Genomic DNA, 23,050 nt, shown 5'->3' with positions numbered 1-23,050 from the left:
CCATATATACGTGCTACTAATTTTTGAGACTTTGACATTGAAACTCCAGCTACAAATCTTAATTTATCTACTTAAAAAATAATTTTAATATACAGTGGAACTATATGCAACCTTGTTCTGTATTTTCCAAGACTCCTATAAAAGTGTTACATACTTTCATAATTAAAAAATAAAAATAAAAAAGCAAAGATTGATTATCTTTAGCTTTAATTTATGCTTTCCTCCCAGAAAGGTAAACCACAGATTTCCTTTATAACAAGGTATAACCCAGGTCAGTTTTCCACCAAAATTTACAGACTTTCTACCAAAATTTCCTTACTGCAAAGAGGGTGTGAATGTCTGCACATGCAGGGGTATAGGATCTACAACTACAAAACTTTTCTATAGAAATGAGTCTAACTTAGTGTTTGATCTAATATGAAAATTATAGTTTTATTCCACACAAAAAAAAATTTTGAGGAAAACTTAAATTCCCAGAAAAATGTAAGATGTTTATACGTGGCTTCAGGGACTTCTGGAAGGTTCATGTAAAACCAAGTTTGAGAAGTGTATGTAAGACAATTCACAGTTCTTTCAATTACTTCCCACAAGCTGTGTCACAGTTTAATGATGCAAAGAACAGAAAACAACTAAAAGAGGCAGTGTTAACCCTGAGAACAGACACTGACTCAGACTAGAAACCAGGTTCCAGTCATGACTCAACATGAACTGGAAGTAGCTGTTTGGGCAAGCCACTTGAAACCTATGAGCCTCAGTTTCCACTTCTGTGAAGTTCAGTTCAGTTCAGTTCAGTTGCTCAGTTGTGTCCGACTCTTTGTGATCCCATGGACTGCAGCACGCCCAGCCTCCCTGTCCATCATCAACTCCCGGAGCTTACCCAAACTCATGTCCATTGAGTCAGTGATGCCATCCAACCATCTCATCCTCTGGCATCCCCTTCTCCTCCTGCCTTCAATCTTTCCCAGCATCAGGCTCTTCTCCAGTGAGTCAGTTCTTTGCATCAGGTGGCCAAAGTATTGGAGCTTCAGCTTCAGCATCAATCCTTCCAATGAATATTCAGGACTGATCTCCTTTAGGATGGACTGGTTGGATCTCCTTGCTGTCCAAGGGACTCTAAAGAGTCTTCTCCAGCACCACAGTTCAAAAGCATCAATTCTTAGGCACTCAGCTTTTTTTATAGTCCAACTCTCACATCCATACATGACTACTGGAAAAACCATAGCTATGACTAGATGGACTTTTGTTGGCGAAGTAATGTCTCTGTTTTTTAATATGCTGTCTAGGTTGGTCATAACTTTTCTTCCAAGGAGCAAGTGTCTTTTAATTTCATGGCTGCAATCACCATCTGCAGTGATTTTGGAGCCCCCAAAATTAAGTCTCTCACTGTTTCCATTGTTTCCCTATCTATTTGCCATGAAGTAATGGGACCAGATGCCATGATCTTAGTTTTCTGAATGCTGAATTTTAATCCAACTTTTTCACTGTCATCTTTCACTTTCATCAAGAGGCTTTTTAGTTCTTTGCTTTCTGCCATAAGGGTGGTGTCATCTGCATATCTGAGGTTATTGATATTTCTCCTGGCAATCTTGATTCTAGCTTGTGCTTCATCCAGCCCAGCATTTATCATGATGTACTCTGCATATAAGTTAAATAAGTAGGGTGACAATATACAGCCTTGATATACTCCTTTCCCAGTTTGGAACCAGTCTGTTTGATTCATATGCTCATTAATTTTCTTTACAGTTCAAACTTTCTTCTCCATTTGCCAATGAGAATATTAAATAGACAGGAAAGAAATAGAGAAGCATTAACATGCTTTCAGTTGTTGCTAAATGCAACTAGTCTTCAAGAATTTGGAACTATGGTCAAAGAGTACCAACTTTCCTATTACAATTCAGCTCAAGTGTGCTTTATGCCGCTATAAGTTTTCATGAACATGGGCCACCATCTACATGTCATTGCCTGGCATAAAATATGCATCAAAACAAAGAAGATGGAATAATCTCTATTAATATTTTGACTTTTTTACATGTAGAACATTCTTCAAATTCACAAAAGCCAACACTCTTATTCAGTTAACAAATGTTTATAATATAGCACCAGAACCAGAAAGCATAGCAAATGAGCTTCTCGATCCTATGATGGTTCGGTTGCTCAGTACTGTCCAACTCTTTGCAATCCCATGGACTGTATCCTGTCAGGCTCCTCTGTCCATGGAATCCTCCAGGCAAGAATAATGAAGTGGGCTGCCATTTCCTTCCCTAGGGGATCTTCCTGACTGAGGGATCGAACCAGCATCTCCTGTGTCTCCTGCATCGCAGGCAGATTCTTTACCCACTGAGCTATCGGGGAAGCCTCCATAATACAGCACATCTTATGAGAAATGCAGAAATGAATGTGACATAATTACTATACTCAAAGACTTCAGCATATTGAAGAAGAAAGAGAAGATCATAGTTCTAAAGAACAGAATAAACAGAAGAATAAAATAAAGGTCATGATGGAGACACAAGCCATGTGCTGAAGGAGTGATTAGTTTTGACTGGGGTCTTTTGATGGAAGAGATGGTTGTTTTTTTTTTTTTTTCTTAGTCTAAGAGAACAGTTTTCTGCTGATCAAAAAAAAAAAAAAAAGAAAATGCTCACTTCTGACTGATGAAACAGTTGCAGCAAAGAAAAAGAGACATGAAAATGCATTGTATTTACAAGAAGCTGCAAGCAAAGCAGTGAGGCTTAGGTAGAGAAGGATGAAAGGAAATTTCTAAAAGATAAGCTCAAAGAGTTGGGCTGAGGCCAGATCACAGAGGCCCTTAAACTTGAATTCACTGGTGTCTGAAGTGCAATGAAATTCCCTGAGAAAGTTAAAAAAGATCCACAGGGGCATGAAAAAATAGACTGTAAATTCAATTTGTATTTTATTCTCTGTCCCTTCAAATTCATATTTCTGTGTGTATGTATATATATATACATACTTCCATGGTGGCTCAGTGGTAAAGACTCCATCTGCCAATGCCAGAGACGTAGGTTCAATCCCTGAGTCAAGAAGATCTCCTAGAGAAGGAAACGGCAGCCCACTCCAGTGTTCTTGCCTGGAGAATCCCACAGACAGAGGAGTCTGGTGGGATACAGTCCATAGGGACACAAAAGAGTTGGACACGATTTAGCAACTAAACAACAATGAAACCAGTATACTTGGTGAATGTAAGTATTTCATAAATAAATATATGTCTATGTACATTATATGTGTAGCCAAATTTTTTATTGAAAAACATACATAATTTTAAAATTTAGGAACACTGCTGTGAAAGTTAGCAGGGAATTAACTTCAGTTTTTGAGCAGGGAGTACTAGGATTTAACCTGTGTTCAAGGAAGATAACCATAGTAGCATGTGAAGAATGCATTCAAGGTGAGGAACCCGAGACAGCTCAGTCAGGAGTTAGGAGTTTGGGATTGAAATCCTGGCTTTGCCATTCAGCAACTGTCTAATCTTACTTAAGTAATTCTCCAGCTGCCAATGGGAACAATAATAACAGAATTTTTATGAGGATGAATTGAGATAAATATGTGGAAATACTCAGCCCAATGATGAGGTACAGTAGATGCATCAGGGATGTTCAGTGAATTTGAGTCTGATGCTCTAGCTCACATTAGAAAGTTGACGCAAATGGCCAGTTACAAGATGATGAAGGGATAAGATTAGGGCACTGTTGGAAGGACTATAAAGTTGTAACCAACATAAGTGTTAGTTGAAGAATCCACAGGCTTTGTTCACTGATTAGATGTGGAAATGGGGGGAAAGAAAAGTTGATTTGGCTCAAAAGTTTCTTGTTTGGATGCATGACAAAGATGGGCTTTCTATTTATGATGGCAGAATACAACAGAAGCAGGTCAAGATACACGTTAATTTCAGTCAGAGGTACCAGCAGGACGTGACGTTTATCAGGTATATCAATGTGGACTAAGAATTCAGACGGGTTCTCTGGGCTGAAAGCTAGAAAGAAGCTTTTCTGTGGGTCACAAGGCAGTTAGCTGAACCTCCTGGCCCAACAGCAAGTCATCCAGACCATTGTGGAACACACGATTTCTAGGAGGTTACTTGCTTCTTGTAGTCAAGAGAGTTGTGTGCAGAAATTCTAGGTAATGCCAATTTCACTTCTAGTGTTTTGCGGACACAGACTTATTCTCACAGACACAAACAGAACAGAGAACACACGTGGAGTTTGTCTGGGACACGATGGTGCTGAGTGACAGTGTTGTACTCAATCTTCAGTCAGGGTCTCAAGCTTTAATTTTCATAAAAATTGCTCCTGGTACTTAACAACAAATGCAGGTCTCCTACATGTGAGATTCTGATCTGGCAGTAAATTGTGTTTTTAACAAGCACTCAGATTTTTTAATATAGGCTCCCCAGAAAGGAGGTAACTCAGGTTATTTCCACCATGTACACGGACTTCTCTTTTAGTCATGACAGCAGCAATCAGCAGGTTAAATGATTCCGCAAGGAAATGCAATTTCTATTGCCCATTTAGAAACTATAGTATAGAGAGTTGTATACAAGCCACAAGAGCTTTGCAAGAAAGGCATTAGGAGTCACTGCAAGTGACCGGAGAAAATACTTCATCTTTGAGGACCTGTGACTGCGTGTCTACCATGATCCACAGGGCAGGGGGAGAATGTTACTACCCCAGCTTTGAGGTGATAACGAACTGTTCTCTCAGAACTGTATCTGTCCTTTGCCTGTTTTCTGGCATTCCCATTCTAGGAAAACTGTAAAATAAACATCTATTTATAGCCCAGTGATTCCTGTCTTCGTGTTTATTATAATGACATTGTTGAAGACATTGGTCATCGTGTCCTCTCTTAAAGGACCCAATGGACAATTTCTTTCTCATCTTAGTGTTACAAATTAGAAACGCTTTTTCTAGGTGTGCCAAATGTCTTGATCTTATATAAAACCCAACTTATCCAGAAAACCAGATTCCCTTTTGCAAACTGTCTGCTACACCTTTTAGAGTCAAATTCAGTTCAGTTCAGTCGCTCAGTCATGTCCGACTCTTTGCAACCTCATGGACTGCAGCACCACAGGCTTCCCTGTCCATCACCAATTCCCGGTACTTGCTCAAACTCATGTCCATCCAGTTCTCCTCCTGCCCTCAATCTTTCCCAGTATCAGGGTTTTTTCTAGTAAGTCAGTTCTTCGCATCAGGTGGCCAAAGTATCAGAGCTTCAGCTTCAGAATCAGTCCTTCCAATGAATATTCAGGACTGATTTCTTTTAGGATGGACTGGTTCTATCTCCTTGCAGTCCAAGGGACTCTCAAGAGTCTTCTCCAACACCATAGTTCAAAAGCATCAATTCTTTGGCACTCAGCCTTCTTTCTGGTGCAACTCTCACATCGATACATGACTACTGGGAAAAACCATAGCTTTGACTATAGGGACTGTTGTCAGGAAAGAAATGTCTCTGCTTTCAAATATGCTGGCTGGGTTGGTCATAGCTTTTCTTCCATGGAGCAAGCGTCTCTTAATTTCATGGCTGCAGTCACCATCTGCAGTGATTTTGGAGCCCAGAAAAATAAAGTCTGCCACTGTTTCTGTTGTTTCCACATCTACTTGCCATAAAGTGATGGGACCAGATGCCATGATCTTAGTTTTCTGAATGTTGATTTTTTAGCCAACTTTTTCACTCTCCTCTTTCACTTTCATCAAGAGGCTCTTTAGTTCCTCTTTGCTTTCTGCCATAAGGGTGGTGTCATCTGCATATCTAAGGTTGTTGATAGTTCTCCTCGCAAAATTGATTCTAGCTTGTGCTTCATCCAGACCTGTTGTTTTTGAGATTGTACCCAAGTACTGCATTTCGGACTCTTTTTACTGACTATGAAGGCTACTCCATTTCTTCTAAGGGATTCTGGTCTTAGAAGAGTCAAATTATCTGAGATCAAAATGAAAGTTTTTATGGTATGAATATGCTTTCTATAACATGATGAGGTACAAATTTAAAAATATTTGCATACTACCCTTAGAATTTCCAGACTATGTTCACATACATCTTATGTCTTTGTCAGAGTTATTCTCATTATTTTAAAAGACAGAAAGAAGAAAACTCTGAGAAACCAAAGGATTTGCCTGATATCACACAACTAGTAATTGGAAAGCTAAAATTTTCCCCCATGAATTCTGACTCCAAATCCAGTTCTCTTTCCATTGCCTCTACAACAAAGAAAAATCACTTTATTATGCTCTTTAACCTATTTTGTTGTTGTTCAGTTGCTAAGCCGTGTCCAAATCTTTAGGACACAATGGACTGCAGCACGCCAGGCTCCTCGTCCTTCACTTATCTCCCAAATTTTGCTCAGATTCTTGTCCATTTCATACAATCTATGAAAGCATATATATGTACATATATACAGACATGTATAAAATTCTATTTAATCTTTGTACCAATCCTGAGAAAGAATTGCTGTTATTTACCCAAAAGTTCCACAGATCTGAGACTCTCAGGGGTTTCTGGACTTGGCCAACATCAATCAGCACAAATCGGACTCAAACCCAAAATTCCTAAAACCCAATTCTGAGGTTTCCCCTAAGCTATTCCTGGTGTGCAATTTGTTACACTCAAAGGTAAACTGCTAGTCCCTCTGTCTGACTACTATCACTACCAGTGTGAAACTAAGAACTGAAATGCCAAACTCTTCTAACTCAATAATTTCGTATTTATTATAGTGAAAAAAGTCAGAAGATTTGAAGCCAAATCCACCCCTTACAACGCAGTGGGGTAGAACTTGCTTTGAGCAGACTTCAGGAAAAGGTGGATAAAGCAGAGATCCCAAGAACACTAGGAACATCAGTGAGAAAAGAGCTGGCAGGTAGTAGCTTTGATAACCAGCCCTGCCTCTCACAGTTCTGCCCAGGGAGGGACTCAGAAAGGAAGAAGATATCTCACTGTGCCTGTTCCTCTGCTTCTTCTCTGTAAAATGAGAAAATGAAAAATATGTGTCTCCAATGTGTTAATCTGTCAAGAGCTGAAATTCCTTTCTAATGTGTTACTTTTCTTAAAATAATTATCTGGGGTGGGGGAAGAGTCACTGGAAAATTTTTCAGCATTTTAACAGCATGCTCCCAAAACATATGCTTTGTGCAGGCCTTCATTCCATCAACCCTAGCTTATCAGAGCTGCAAGTCATGTTTCCAAGAAGATTGTCCTGATGGGTCATCATAGATGGTGCTGGGGTATGAATGTGGATTAAGTGGAAATGCAAGGCATATCTGTCAGCCCCAACAAAGACAAATACCCCAGCAACGCTGCCATATTTCACAGTGCATGGTGTTGACTATAGATCTGCTGACATGATAAATATTGTGGCCAAACATGGTGGCATTTTGCAACCCCGGGTCTCCTAAGGATGGTTGGTCCTTCTCTCATAGGGTCAATTGTGATAAATGGCCCTGTTGAACTCCTTGTGAAATATGACATTTCAGGTTAGCCAAATTCTCTTTGATGTGCATGTCCCAGTTAGCCTCAAGACATTTACCAGAGGAGATTTTTCTAGTTGGAAGGATGAAATGGTACCAGATACACCCTTCCTATCTTTCTTATTATTTTGTCTGCAATGAAAGGGATGGTTGTAGAATCTCTTTCCTGAGAACATTGTGGACAGATTCCCTTCTGGAGTGTCAACAGATGGAGGGTGCTACCTGGGAGAAAAGAGAAATAAGATCACCTCTTCAATCCTCTGCATCGCTCATTAACTGCCCTGGCATGGAGCAACCACTCATTTTTTCTTTGGAGTTGTCTTTTCTCATACATAGAAACCTGAGTAGCCAATGAACTGACGCTGGGTATTCCTCAAGGGAAACTGTCACTTATCCAGAGCAAGCAAGAATGATTTCTTCATTCACAGAATAATTTAAATGACTTGCATAAAGAAAGAAAACTTGAAAACTTTGTGGGCTACTCCATTTTCCCAGCTTTTCAAGACCAGTTTGTGAATGGCAGCGATAATAAAAGTACATGGTACCTGCAGGCTAATGTTATCATAACTGTCCCCAATTAATTCAGCCTTGCACACAAAAGTGCAAACTGTCACAGTTCAGATTCTGTCACAAAATAATTGTGACCCCGGGCAAACCACTGAAATCCTCGGGGCCTTGGGTTTCTCATTTGCAAACTGAGGCTTATTATACTATATGATCCCTAAATGTCCTTCCACGACAAAGCTTCTAAGGTAAGATAACAAAGTACTAAGTAGAGAGACTCTGGAACCAGACTCTCTTGAGTTCAGAACCTGGTTCCTCCATGAAACAGCTGAGTTATCTTGAGCAATGCATTTAAACTCTCTCAGCTTCATTTTTCTCAACTGTAAAATGGGGGTGATATTATTACCTACCTCACAGAGCTGTGATGAGGATGAAATCATTGAACACATGTAAAGTGCTTCTAATCGTGGATGGAAGATAAGTTTTCAAGTTAGCTATTATTATAGTAAGATAACCATGTTGGTGACAAGCAAAAACTGAGGACTAGTCCAGTACATTTTTCAGTGACTCTTTTTTTCGTTTTTACTATGTAAGATAATTGACTCTTTTACTACCTTGCTTCTCCTATAATTGAATTCCTACATGTGGGCAACTCACTTCCCATGAACAACAGGGACAGACTGTGCAGCAGTAGTTGCTCTATTTCTATTTCTGTTATCAGTTTATCTCACTACCATACTGACATCTTACTCTCCTCTCTTCCATTCATAAGCTCCACCACCATCTCCTTCCCCAGGGAACATACACAAACACACACACATACTCAAATCTTAATCACTACACTCATCTATTTATTTCTACACAATATCCTTTCTTTGAAGTGAAGTGAAACATTAGTCGCTCAGTCATGTCCAACACTTTGCAACCCCATGGACTGTAGCCCATCAGGCTCCTCTGTCAATGACATTCTCCAGGCAAGAATACAAGAGTGGGTTGCCATTTCCTTCTCTAGGGTATCTTCCCAACCCAGGAATTGAACTCAGGTCTCTGGCATTGCAAGCAGATTCTTTACTATCTGAGCCACCAGGGACTTTTCCATCCCTATTACAACTGTATACGGAATGCATTTAATAAAGTTTCATTGATAATGATAATGATGTTGTGACTAAATATGAAAATAAGGGTCTCTGATTAATAAATTTTATTTAATTTTTCCAAAGTATATATGTATGTCAGACTTGCTTTAATCATTCACACAACAAATATTTTTGGGAGCCTGTGGAAAGGAACTAAAGAGCCTCTTGATGAAGGTGAAAGAGGAGCATGAAAAAGCTGGCTTAAATCTCAACATTCAGAAAATAATGATCATGACATCAGGTCCCATCACTACATGGCAAATAGATGGGGAAACAATGGAAACAGTGATAGGCTTTATTTTCATGGGCTTCAAAATCACTGCGGATGGTGACTACAGCCATATAATGAAAAGATGCTTGCTCCTTGGAAGAAAAGCTATGACAAACCTAGACAGCTTATTAAAAAGCAGAGACATCACTTTGCCGATAAAGATCCATCTAGTCAAAGCTGTGGTTTTTCCAGTAGTCTGTATGGATGTGAAAGCAGAACCATAAAGAAAGCTGAGCATCAAAGAATTGATGCTTTTGAAGTGTTGGAGAAGACTCTTGAGAGTCTCTTGGACAGCAAGGAGATCAAACCAGTAAATCCTAAAGGAAATCAGTCCTGAACATTCATTGAAAGGACTGATGGTGAAGCTGAAGCTCCAACACTTCGGCCACCTGATGTGAGGAGCTGACTCATTGGAAAAGACCTGATGCTGGGAAAGATTGAGGGCAGGAGGAGAAGGGGACGACAGAGGATGAGATGGTTGGATGGCATCACTGACTCGATGGACATGAGTTTGAGCAAGTTCCGGGAGATGACGAAGGACAGGAAGCCTGGTGTGCTGCAGTCCGTGGGGGATCACAAAAAGTTGGACACGACAGAACAACTGAACAACAAAAACCATATATATGGTCCAGCAAAGTCTTTGTTGGGCCTACAACAATGATGTAACTATCAAATCTTATCAAAATTTAAATTCAGACAAATTTACAATTATTATCCTGTGATAAGTCATAGTATGTTCATATTATAAGCAATTACCAGTAGAAAATAACTCAGTAAGTTACTAACTATGTTCTCTTTTGAGAATTTTGCCTTAGACTATAGATACATTTTTCTAGCTGTGCCTGCATCTGGATACTAAGGAGTGTGACTAGATGGCCTCAAAGATCAGTTCTTGCTCTTAATATTCTATACAACAAAGGCAAAAATGGCTCTCTGTTACTAGGGCTCAAGAAAGAACAGCCTGGAAATTTAATGCATTCTAAAATATTGACTGGAAGGATATGTACAAAATTAATTATTTTCAGGCATCAGCTTGAGAATGAATTGTATTATTACATTAAAGTGATGTTCACTGTCTCTCCTCTTTCTTTCTCTTCACTATTATTATATAGGCTGCCAAAAAGAGTAAAATGTGATTAGCTTTTCTGGAACACTACAAGTGAACAAGTTCTGAGGGGATACTCCTGGCTCCTAATTGATGGGTCAGTTGAGCAACAGATAAAATATATGGAAAGCCATTGACTTCAGTGTCCAAAGACTCTATTTTAAATTCTATTTTTTTTTCCTTTGTCTTTATTTTCAGCCATGGACAATTCACATATCCTCCCTATGGTTCAGGTTCACCATCTATTACTATAAAATGCAGACCTTCACAATTGGCAGGAACAGCCCTAGGTTGGCTGTCTATATCCATTCATTCAAGATAGATACTGCTATGCCTTATTTTTCAGGAGAGAAATCAGTGACTCAATGACACCGAAAAAGATCACATAGGTGAAAGTATGTTATAAATACCAAAATTCTATATGCATTTTGTTGTAGTTGTTATTACTGTTAGATCACCCCATTCAAATATTAGGCTGTTATACTTGGTTGACTGCCAGAATTTAGACCAACAACTTTGATAATGAGTAAATAGTTTTGTTCTACTTGATTGGAAATGGAGAGGAAAAAAAATCAAGGGAAGAGATTGTTCTTTCCACTAAAGTAAGCGGTAAGAGGAATGGTCAATGTCTATCTAATTCACCAGGGAGTATTTCTAGTAGGTAGGACAGTGACTGGGATACAGCAGGAATTAAGTAGCATAAAATCCTTCTAAAGAGGGGTATGAGTCCAACTATTCACTTAGAAAAAAATGGCTGATCACATTATTGTAAGATTAACAAAAAGTCCATGCAGTTTGCCATCCAGAGCTGTGGGGTATGTAACCCAAATCCAGGCAGTCCCTTGACTGTGGCTCGGATCCACCTCAGAGTTAATTGCTCTGCCTAAGTATTGACTCTGGCTCCTCTGGCTGAGGTTCCGAGGATAGCAATAACTGTAGGCATACCATTCCGCCTCTTTGGCCCAAATCCAGGTAGGAATGGGAGAACATTGGAAAGATGAGGACTCAGGCTCCACACTTTCCAAGAAAAAAATGCCCCTCCTATTTCTTCACCTGAATTCACCTTCTTCCTACCATAGTTCCCTCTCCTCATCCCCCTTAGATAATGTGAACTTTAATCAGGGTCTGGGCAAAGAACCAACATAAATTACCAATCCCTAATCATAGAGTTTTACCATTTTACTTTTGGTAAATTGAATGAATATATAGTCAAAAGGATGACTTAGAAAATGCAGGGATAATTATAGCATATTTAATGGAATAAGTAGAGCTGGTATGTATGGGGCAAAGGATGTTCCTTACAAGACTTGATTTTTTTTCAAAGTGAGAGAGGTAAGAAAGAGGTCAAAGGAGAGTTTTAAGGAAAAAGAGAAACAGAAAGACATTCATACTAGTGACTGACCCAGCTGTGTTGTTAAAGATAGACCATATTTTGAGACGTAAACAGATTCACAGACCAAAACAAACAAAAAAAACCCGAAAACAAAAAAGCAAAACCCAAAGAGCAATTTTTAAGTCTTCAACTTCCACTAGGAAATCAATTACTTTTCTGTGAATAATAACCCTTCACACTACTTTTATGACATGCCTAAGATAGAATCTATTTTGGGGTCCATTAATTGAATCAACCTGCTCTTCATAATAAGCATGAGATTTACACAGTGTTTCATATTCCAAATTTGAAAAACCCTTCCCATACCTGCTCCATCAAATTGCAATTGGTTACCATCTTAGCTTCTCAAATTTATGAGCTGTGAGCTTCCATGACCATCAGCAGCTGTCTTAACTCTCCTTGGGTCCACAGCAATGGTGGCTGAGAAGAAATTCATAAATGTTGGTTCTGAAAACTATAGTGGCCTCATGAGCCTAGAGCAAGAAAAGAGAAAAGGTTTCTGTTTCCTTCAGACTTGATTTTAGCAAGATTCCAGACTGACAGAATATTCCAATCAAATGGGACCCCTTTAAATACCAGGACATGGTGATTTTTTTCTTATTATTTGATTTTAATATTTAATTTTTTATCCAGAAACCATAAGGTATCATTCAATAAATAGTTAATAGAATGCTATAATAGAGAAGGTCCTCTGCTAAATCCTGCTGAAGACATAGTGGAAAAAAATACAGCTTGCTTAACTGGATTGGAAGCAAGCTGTATTTTTTTCCACTATGTCTATATGTATATATATATACACACACACACACAGTAACACATAAACTCAATAGGGTAATGGCAATCTGTAAAAAGAAAGGTCATTAAAAAAGAGTGGAAATACCCGAGAAGAATTAAAATACATGACCTCTGAGTTATGCCCCTGCCCCACAAAAATGAAGATTTCAACTGATAGAGAGAAAACGGTTGGCAGATATGAGATAAACATGTCTACCTGGGAAAATATTAAGAGATTGTGTTTCAATGGTACTTAAGTGCCAAATTTTAAAAGTCCTTAGAAATCAGGTTCAAGAATTTGGCCTTCATGCTATAGGTAAGGAAAAGCCATTTGAGGATTCTGAATAACAAAGTGACATCAAGGAAGTGATACTCAGAAGTGTCCAGGTAGCGACATCAGTTCAAAAGATTAGTTCCAAAGAGAGTAGCTTGTAGGCGGGGAGACTAATGGAATGAAAGTTCATGGGAAGGCACAGCGAGTGAGAGCGCCTGATGATATGCAGCCGATCTGGGTTCAAGCCCCATTCACTAGCTATATGGCCTCGAGTAGTTTATTTAGCTTCTCTTCGGTTTTATAGTGCTCCCATCTGTAAAACAGGAATAAGAAAAAAAGAAAACTTTATCACATTATTTGATAAGGATTAAATCAGAGAGCATCATGTAAACTGCCTTGAGAGGAATTGTCTCAGTCTTTGTTTATTGCAGAATGTTTTCATCCTTCACTTTTGAAGGATAATTTTTCTGATTATACAAGTCATGATTGACAGTTTTTTTCCCCGCTTTGGCACATTGAACATGTTGTTACTGCTCCCTGGCTCCACTGATGAGCTATAGCTCATTTCTCATGTTCTTAATCCCTTGTACATGTTGAATCATTTCTCTCTGGCTGCCTTCAAGGCTTTCTTCTTGTCTTTAGCTTTTCAACCGTTTGACTGTAACGCATCTAAGTGCAGATTTTTTTTTGCTTATCCTTCTTGCAGCGCTTTGAGCTCCTCATTCTGCCGTTTTGGAAATGGCTGGGTCTCTCTCTCTTAAGTAGTGTTTAAGTCAATCCAAATTTATAAAATGTCTTTAATTTTTAATTATAGCTTATTTAGCTTAGAACTATTTCTTCACTTTGGTTGTTATATTTTTATTTGATATTTTGCCTCACTAACCACCTTACAAGTTACCTCACGACTACCATACCACTTCCTCTCAAAACTCAGACATAATGAATATGGTACTAAAAATAATGGTGAAAAGAAATAATTTGTAAATACCTTGACTGCCTTTAATAAGAGTTGGTATTTATTGATTACTCCCTACTAATCTCTAATCACCTTGCTAAGTACTTTGCAATATAGTTTCATGTGGCTGATAAAATAAAATTCATATTTTACGCCAAGACAAGAAATATTTAAAGTTTTTCAATGCCTGTTTAGGCCTCTTCCCTCCCCTTTATTGTGCCTCTACATTAACTAAATAACCTTAAGAAATAACATTTGTTCTTACAAGGGGTCACAAGGATCCACTACTCAGTGTCTATGCCAATCTGAATTGTGCAAACTGCCAAAACATCATTTATTGTACAATCCTTTGTCTCAAAATCATATATAACTGTCCTTTGACCTCTACTGGGCAGAACAGTCCTTGTAGTTTTCTGAAAGATTGTCTCCCAGGTTATAAACCTTAGGTTGGCATGAATAAAAGTTTCCCATTTCTTTCACAGATTAACTCTTGACTTTTCATCAACATAACCTTCATTATAAGCCAATGAACTATATATTAATATTATTCCATTCTACAGATGAAGAAATTAAGACTCAGTGGTATTAAATACCACTCAGTGGTATTAAATAATTTATCCTAAATTGCACAGCTAGCAAAAAATAGATTAAGACCAGATTCAGCCCACAGTCTGGCACTGTGTGTTATTGTCTCAATTGAAACATGTATATTTATTTAATTTTGCATTTCTTTTCCAAAGGCAGAAATTTGTTTTAAGTCTCCAGCCTTTATTACAACTTGAATACAATGGCAATATGGCTTACATTTCTATTGGATCCCCTGTTTTTACTCCTATACAAGAGGCAATGGGCTTCCCTGGTGGCTCAGTTGGCAAAGAATCCGCCTGCAATACAGGAGACTTGGGTTTGATCTCTGGGTTGGAAAGATCACCTGGAGAGCATGGCAACCCACTCAGTATTCTTGCCTGGAGAATCCCTATGGACAGAGGAGCCTGGCAGATGGCAGTCCATGGGGTTGCAAAGAGTCAGACACAACTGAGTGACTAAGCACACAGCACCTCAGTGGGTTTTATGAGAATAAAATCACATAATAGACATAAAATGTTGGGACAATGTCTAACGCAAACTCAGCTCTCAGCAATTTGGACATTACATTTGTGTTACATCTCTTATACTGGACTTGTCTGACTACATCATCATTTCCTGTGTGTCTGTCTCTCCTTCAGATTGAGCTGTGCTCAGTCATTTTCAGTCATGTCTGCCTCTTTGTGACCCCATGGACGACAGCCTGCCAGATTCCTCTGTCCATGGGACTCTCCAGGCAAGAATATTGGACTTTGTTGCTATGCTCCTCCAGGGCATCTTCCCAACTCAGGGATCGAACCCATGTCTGTTGCATCTCCTGCATTGCAGGCCAAATTCTTTACCATTGAGCTATCAGGGGAAGCCCAAAACATTCTTTAGATTATTACCACCAAAAGGCAAGCAACTATATCATTTCATCTTTGTGGCTCTAAGGCCAACAATCTGAAACATACATGTCCTTTTCAACGAGCAAGCTGACACTTTACCTCAGGTGAGGCTTTCAGCCTAGAAAAGGATTGCAGGTGTTCTCTGGTAATTCTCAGAATGTGTAAATTCACTGCATTCACAACAGTCAACTGCAGATGGCAAAGACATCAAGAACTTCTTACGAGAGAGAGAGAGCAGTGTCTGTGGCTCTAGCTGATTACACATCTTCAACAAATCTGCTTTACGTCATTCCACAGACACTAATGAGAAGTAATGAGGACAAAAGACCCAGAAATTCTCTTCAATTCAGAATAATCCACACTAATCTTACTAGGCTTCCCTGGTGGCTCAAGATGGTAAAGAATCTGCCTGCAATGCAGGAGACCTGGGTCTGATCCGTGGGTGAGGAAGATCCCCTGGAGAAGGGAAGGGCAACCCACTCCAGTATTCTTGCCTGGAGAATTCCATGGACAGAGGAGACTGCAGACTATAGTCCATGGGGTCCCAAAGAGTTAGACACAACTGACTGACTAACACAATCTTACTGTGGGTCAAAACGAAGTATATTTGGATAGATGCTTTTACCTATCGGTGTTTTTTCACCCCTTTCTCCCTTTAATTCACCATTTGGTCATATTGCCCATCCTACCTTCCTTCTCTCTCTCATCCTCACAGCGTCAGGCTACATATACACCAAAGAAAATATCTGAATTACATGCCATATTAACCTCTTTTTTGTTTTGTTTTAATAATTTTTATTCGAGTATACTTGCTTTACAATGTTGTGCTAGTTTCTGATGTACAGCAAAGTGAATCAACCATGTATATATATACACATGTATATATCAGTTCAGTCACTCAGTCGTGTCTGACTCTTTGCGACCCCATGAATCGCAGGCCTCCCTGTCCATCACCAGCTCCCGGAGTTTACCCAAACCAATGTCCATCAAGTCAGTGATGCCATCCAGCCATCTCATCCTCTGTTGTCCCCTTCTCCTCCCGCCCTCAATCCTACCCAGCATTAGGGTCTTTTCCAATGAGTCAACTCTTCGCATGAGGTGGCCAAAGTATTGGAGTTTCAGCTTCAGCATCAGCCCTTCCAATGAACACCCAGGACTGATCTCCTTTAGGATGGACTGGTTGGATCTCCTTGTAGTCCAAGGGACTCTCAAGAGTCTTCTCCAACACCACAGTTCAAGAGCATCAACTCTTCGGTGCTCAGCTTTCTTCACCGTCCAACTCTCACATCCATACATGACCACTGGAAAAACCATAGCCTTGAGTAGACGGACCTTTGTTGGCAAAGTAATGTCTCTGCTTTTAAATATGTTATCTAGGTTGGCCATAACCTTCCCTCCAAAGAGTAAGCGTCTTTTAATTTCATGGCTGCAATCACCATCTGCAGTGATTTTGGAGCCCAAAAAAATAAAGTCTGACACTGTTTCCACTGTTTCCCCATCTATTTCCCATGAAGTGATAGCACCAGATGCCATGATCTTAGTTTTCGGAACGTTGAGCTTTAAGCCAACTTTTTCACTCTCCTCTTTCTCTTTCATCAAGAGGCTCTTTAGTTCTTCTTCACTTTCTGCCATAACTGTGGTGTCATCTGCATATCTGAGGTTATTGATATTTCCCCTGGCAATCTCGATTTCAGCTTGTGTTTCTTCCAGCCCAGCGTTTCTCATGATGTACTCTGCATATAAGTTAAATAAGCAGGGTGACAATATACAGCCTTGACGGACTCCTTTTCCTGTTTGGAACCAGTCTGTTGCTCCATGTCCAGTTCTAACTGTTGCTTCCTGACCTGCATACAGATTTCTCAAGACACAGGTCAGATGGTCTGGTATTCCCATCTCTTTCAGAATTTTCCACAGTTTATTGTGATCCACACAGTCAAAGGCTTTGGCATAGTCAATAAAGCAGAAATAGATGTTTTTCTGGAACTCTCTTGCTTTTTTGATGATTCAGCAGATGTTTGCAATTGATCTCTGGTTCCTCTGCCTTTTCTAAAACCAGCTTGAACATCTGGAAGTTCACGATTCAGGGTATTGCTGAAGCCTGGCTTGGAGAATTTTGAGCATTACTTTACTAGCGTGTGAGATGAGTGCAGTTGTGTAATATATATATATATTTCCTCTTTTTTGGATTTCATTCCCATTGAGGTCACCACAGAACACTGAGTAGAGCTCTCTGTGCTTATATGGCAGCTTCTCATTAGTGACCTACTTTATACATAGTAGTGAACGTATGTCAATCCCAATCTCCCAGTTCATTCTGCTGCCCCTTCTTCCATACAGTCATTCTCTACATCTCTGTCTCTATTTCTGCTTTGCAAATAAGTTCACCACTATTATTTTTCTATATTCCACATAAAAGCAATATTATACTGTATTTGTTTTTCTCTCTCTGACTCATTTCACTCTGTATGAGAGTCTCTAGGTCCATCCACACCCCTGCAAATGGCATACTCTGGTTCCTTTTTATGGCTGAGTAATATTCCATTGTATATATGTACCACATCTTCTTTATCCATTCTGTTGATGGACATTTAGGTTGCATGCATGTCCTGGCTACTGTAAATAGTGCTGTAGTGAATATTGGCGTACATGTATTTTCTGTATGTATTTTTGACATATTAACCTCTTGAGAGGGCCTTATATTTGAACATTTTTTTGAGAGAGAAAAAAACATAAAATATAATAGTACAGCACCATACCATGTATCACTTCCCTGGTGGCTCAGACGGTAACGCATCTGCCTACAATGTGGGAGACCCGGGTTCGATCCCTGGGTTGGGAAGATCCTCTGGAGAAGGAAATGGCAACCCACTCCAGTGTTCTTGCCTGGGAAATCCCATAGACAGAAGAGCGTGGTAGGCTATGCTCTATGGGATCACAAAGAGTGGGACACGACTGAGCAACTTCACTTTTCTTTATACCATGTATCAAAAGAGAGGGGTGGGGCCTATTGGTAGGTACCCTCAGGAATTCAATACGGCAAACGCGGAGTGATACCGCTTGTGTTTGAAGTTCAGATTCATTATACCTGTGCCTCTTTTTCATAATGTAAGCCACTTTTTTGAGCATTTGATTCCTCATTAATAGTGAGGAGGTAGTACTGTTTTCTTACAGGCTTTTTTTCAGAATTAAATAAGATAATTAGGTAAAATATTTTCACAATGTCTAGCATGAAAATGGGCTATTATTAACATTATTATTCTATATGTGTCAGGTCCTGGCAGCATTTACAGAGATAAAAGAAGATACTTTCATCTGAACACATAAACAGCTCAAGAGAAACACAGGTGAGAGAACAAAGAAGGAAGGAGGCAATGCTATTGTCATTCCCATTTTACAGATGTGGAGACCGAGGCTTAGAAAAGTTAGCAGCTGGCAGTAAGTTAATGCCCTTAAAATTAACTCAGCAAAATTCAGCTTCCTGAATATCTAATTTGTTCTAGCTATCAAATTCACTGGCTTAATGAAAATGATTTTAATAGCTTAAATAGATGAGGAAACTGAAAATCAAGGAGGAACACTTTAAATGCTGAAAAGGAAGGCTGAATTTTGACTTCTCTAAAAAAAAAAAAATTAGCAAAACAGAAATGTCAGCAAGCATTATGGAAATTTCTGTTTCTACTGATCTCTAAACTCATTTTAATATTATTTGTTTTGCAGATTTTAGCAATTTCAGGATTTTTTAGTCTATTTCTAAAATTTTTCCTTCACACTTTCTGATTTATGGTCAAGGTATTAGTGGCACTAATCATAGTATGATCTACCATAGCAAAATATCCTGAACAGTCCCACTTTCTTTACACACTTTCAATTTTTTAATTGTTTATGTCCAGTATTTCAATAAACTTGTAGCACACTGGCCTATCTCAATTGTTTCTTACTAGCAAACAGAGTTTCTGCATCTCTTATGTGATGAGAATTTTTTAGGTTATGTTTATTCCTTCAGGATGATCACAGATTTAACTTCTCAATTTAATTTAAATATTTAATGTAATTAAATCTACTTTAAATAACTGAAAATTTGACTTAATCTAAAGATTTAATTTCACTTAAAGTTGAAATTCAATTTAATTTGAAATTAAAATTTAATTTAATATAACACAGTGATTATTTCACATGCTTTTGAATTTATATTTAAAATGGCTATGATACACAAACTGAAAGCTGATACCATTTGAGGTGTCAACAACAGAATATTAAAAATACTTAAAGTTAAAAATGACAATCCAAAGCACTGAAATTCAAATCAAAAAGAAGGACCAGAAACAATCTTAAATGTATGCACTTTACTGATGGTCCAAAAGTTAAGACCCCATGCTTCCACTGCAGGTTGGGGCACAGTTTCTGTACTGAGTTGGGCAACTAAGATCTTATGTGCCATGCAATGTGGACAACAATTTTAAAAAATATGAAAAGGGAAAATGTTGATTGGCAAACAGCATTTCTTATAGAAAATTTTATCATTTTTAAAACGCTTTACTCAGCATGTCAACTTTCGTATAATTCATATTCTTGTTAAGCTTTGAAAATTTATGTAAATTTAGCAAAAATTGGTTATTTGCTTAACAGATCATCTGGAGAACTGACCTGCCTTCTAGATAACTTTCCCAATGGTACAGACATACTAACAGCAGGTATTGGAGCCAAAATCTGCCTAAAAGTGAAAGTGAAAGTCGCTCAGTTGTGTCTGACTCTTTGTGACCCCATGGACTGTATAGTCCAAGGAATTCTCCAGGCCAGAATACTGGAGTGGGTAGCCTTTCCCTCCTCCAGGGGATCTTCCCAATCCAGGGATCGAATCCAGGTCTCCCACATTGCAGGCAGATTCTTTATCAGCTGAGCCACCAGGGAAACCCATAAATCTCCTTAAGGACACTGATAATGCTTCTCTCTGAACAACATTTCAAAGAATATAGGGGCAAAGAAGCTCAAATGGAAAGTTTACGTTAGCAAGTTTCAATTGATCATAGATTACCATGTGCCAGGCCAAGAGAAATTTTGGTTTTGACTATGTAATCAGAAAAATTAATATGTTATGGGTTATTCCCAGGCATTCCACGTGAAAAGATAAGCCTCCTTTAGTGTCCTCCACATTCTCGGCTAAATATTATCTCCCTAACATCCTTTTAATCAAAGAAGAAGAGAACTCCATTTTCTGGTTCCCTGGTACTTTATCAGAAAATGTCTTATTTATTTGTTCACACAGCCAAACTCTGAAATATGCCATAATATTTTTATTGTCATTTTTACTTCTTAGAGGAGATGGAAAAATTACCTTTTAGGAGAAAAGCAAGATTATACATGAAGGAGAAAAAAGAAAAGCCACACACCCGTTTTGCTAGGGAGCCAGAGAAACAGAAAAACAAACATAGTTGACTCTCTCTTCCAAAATTCAACAGCTTTGTCTCACTAGTTTGTATATATGGTCCCCAATTGGAAAACTCCTGTCACCGATGCTTGTGATGAAATGTTACTAAAATACATATTTATACTATCTCTTTTCAAGAGTTATAAAAACCCCTACTTATTTACTGCAAAGAAATGCCATACTTTTCAATGATTTATTTCCTTTCTGTAATAAAGGGCATTTCCGAAAAAGCCAAGAAAATTAGCACAGAAGGGTGTAGGTGTTCAGTAAATGGTATTTTACGTGGATAAGGAGGAGGAGAAGGAACAGGGGGAGTTTAATTCCAAGCACATTCGTTCTCTTAATTTATGCTGCAAGACAGAATTATTTAGTCACACCTCTGTATTTAATGCAAAATCAGTGATGAGGCAATCACTAAAATGTAAATCAGGCAGAAGTACGAACAACTGCTTTTTAACCATTTTCTTGGTGAGTAGAGGAGAAAGTACAATTGCACATTCCATGATGGATGTGTTTTGGGAATTCAGAGGACTGGGGACTCTTTGAACACCCCAGGGTATGTCAATGTGTTATTTTAGTTACCAATTGTCAAGTGCCTACTGTGTGTAAGTAATGTATTTACTAATTAGTATTTAATCTTCCAGGTAATATTACCACCACTACATTATAGAGAAGGACCAAAATCAAATCGTGGCCTTATCCACGTCGAACGGCTTTTAAGCAAAACAGGCAAAAATAATGGGTGCAATTCCAGAGTCTGAGTGGAAGTAGATGTTTCTTTATTCCAAGAGGCAGTGTTCCCTAGTGATTTAGAGAGCGTGAAATCTAGTGCCAGACTGCCTGTATTTGAACCCTAGCTCTGGTCTTTACTAGCTGTATGACCTTGGGGCAATTTACTTAACTTCTCTGTCCTTCAATTTCCTCATCTGTAAAGTGGTTATTTTGATGATTAAGTAATTTAATATATCTAAGGCATTCAGATCAGTCAGTGCCTGGCACAGAGTAAGTACTACATAATTTTCAGCTATTAATAATTCTTGAAAAGTGAAAAAAAATGTGAATGTGTTAGTCGCTCAGTTGTGTCCAACTCTTTGCAGCCTCATGGACTGTAGCCCACCAGGCTCCTCTGTCCATGAGATTCTCCAGGCAAGATTACTGGAGTGGGTAGCCATTCCCTTCTCCAGGGGATCTTCTTGACCCAGGGATCCAACCCGGTCTCCTACACTGCAGGAAGATTTCTTTACTGCCTGAGCCACCAGCCCAGAATCTATTCTCTCTTTTAGAAAAAACAATCCACATTTTCCCTTGTTTCACCACTACTTTTAGTCTACATGGTTTGAATGGTATAAACTCCATCCTGGTTTCTGACAGAAATATATGCTCCAAGCCTGACAATCAGAACAATGAATCTCCACTGTCACTGGTCCAAGAATGAACTGAGGACACAGCTGGTCCAATAAAAACTTTTGTAGAACTGTTCAGGGAAAACAGTGGTTCTTGCAATTGGAGAGAGCTGTCAAAATTTAAGTATAGAGTTTGCAGGAATCACCTTCTGGAAAGAGAATGCTGAAGACTGGATCCCACATGAGACAAAGCATAAATAAATGATAGTGAAGGAGAGAAACAAATCTAAAGGCATCATTTGAGTCCCTCAATCCAGTTGGGACCAACAAAATTCACCCATGAACTTGAAAGGTAAATGAGCCAAAATTACTCTTTGCTTATGTCAGTTTGACTTGGGTTTCTGTAACTTGCAAGCAAAAGTATTTTTATTAATACCTCTACTGTTCTCTTTTTAAAAGTTAAGTAATTACTCATTTTGAGCAACCATTCCTACCTTGCCCTCCTTATTGTAACAAACTGGGCCAAATGAGCAGTGCTAAATTTGGTTACATGAAATATATCATTCCCAACCCCCACTTATTTCCACTGCACAGAGCAGGAAGCTGAGAACTTGAGAAATTAAGTAAACGTTCTGACTTTATTTTTATTTATATATTATTTCATTTTTTAAAAGGATCTAAGGTGGATTATCCAGATACAAGTACAACTAAGAAAAATATTCTCTTGTTGTGCTGAATGGTGAAGTCTCCAATTTTTCTAAGAAAAGAAAAAGAAAACAAAAGAAAAAGAATATCCTGACAGTTTGGCCTAATGATTAAACTAGGTTACCATAAAATATAAGGATTTTTTATCCCTTTTCTATAAGCTACCTTGAAATTGAATCACTCTCTTCCTGTATCATATCCAATAAAGAAGAAAGGTCTTG

At 38.6% G+C, this 23,050-nt stretch overlaps 1 long non-coding RNA gene across 6 annotated transcripts in view; it reads right to left on the bottom strand.

The window, feature by feature from the left end:
- LOC145513671 (uncharacterized) overlaps positions 1-23,050 on the bottom strand; it is a 793,767-nt gene that overhangs the window by 637,367 nt on the left and 133,350 nt on the right. For 2 of the 6 annotated variants that reach the window (XR_014059677.1, XR_014059686.1), the window contains exons 2-3: positions 12,873-13,242; positions 12,188-12,354 (exon numbers count right to left, since the gene is read on the bottom strand). This is a non-coding gene — a long non-coding RNA (uncharacterized LOC145513671). Of the gene's footprint in view, positions 1-5,616; positions 5,932-6,694; positions 6,967-7,531; positions 7,695-12,187; positions 12,355-12,872; positions 13,243-14,688; positions 14,769-23,050 lie in introns of those variants that run through there. The other 4 variants (XR_014059680.1, XR_014059664.1, XR_014059662.1 and 1 more) reach the window with 4 other exon arrangements.

The sequence above is a fragment of the Giraffa tippelskirchi genome, chromosome 7, assembly GCF_054371585.1.
Source record: "Giraffa tippelskirchi isolate mGirTip1 chromosome 7, T2T-mGirTip1v1.2.pri, whole genome shotgun sequence".
Classification (NCBI taxonomy): Eukaryota; Metazoa; Chordata; class Mammalia; order Artiodactyla; family Giraffidae; genus Giraffa; species Giraffa tippelskirchi.
Note: the sequence above shows the minus strand (reverse complement) of the source record. Positions and strands in the feature narration are given on the sequence as shown.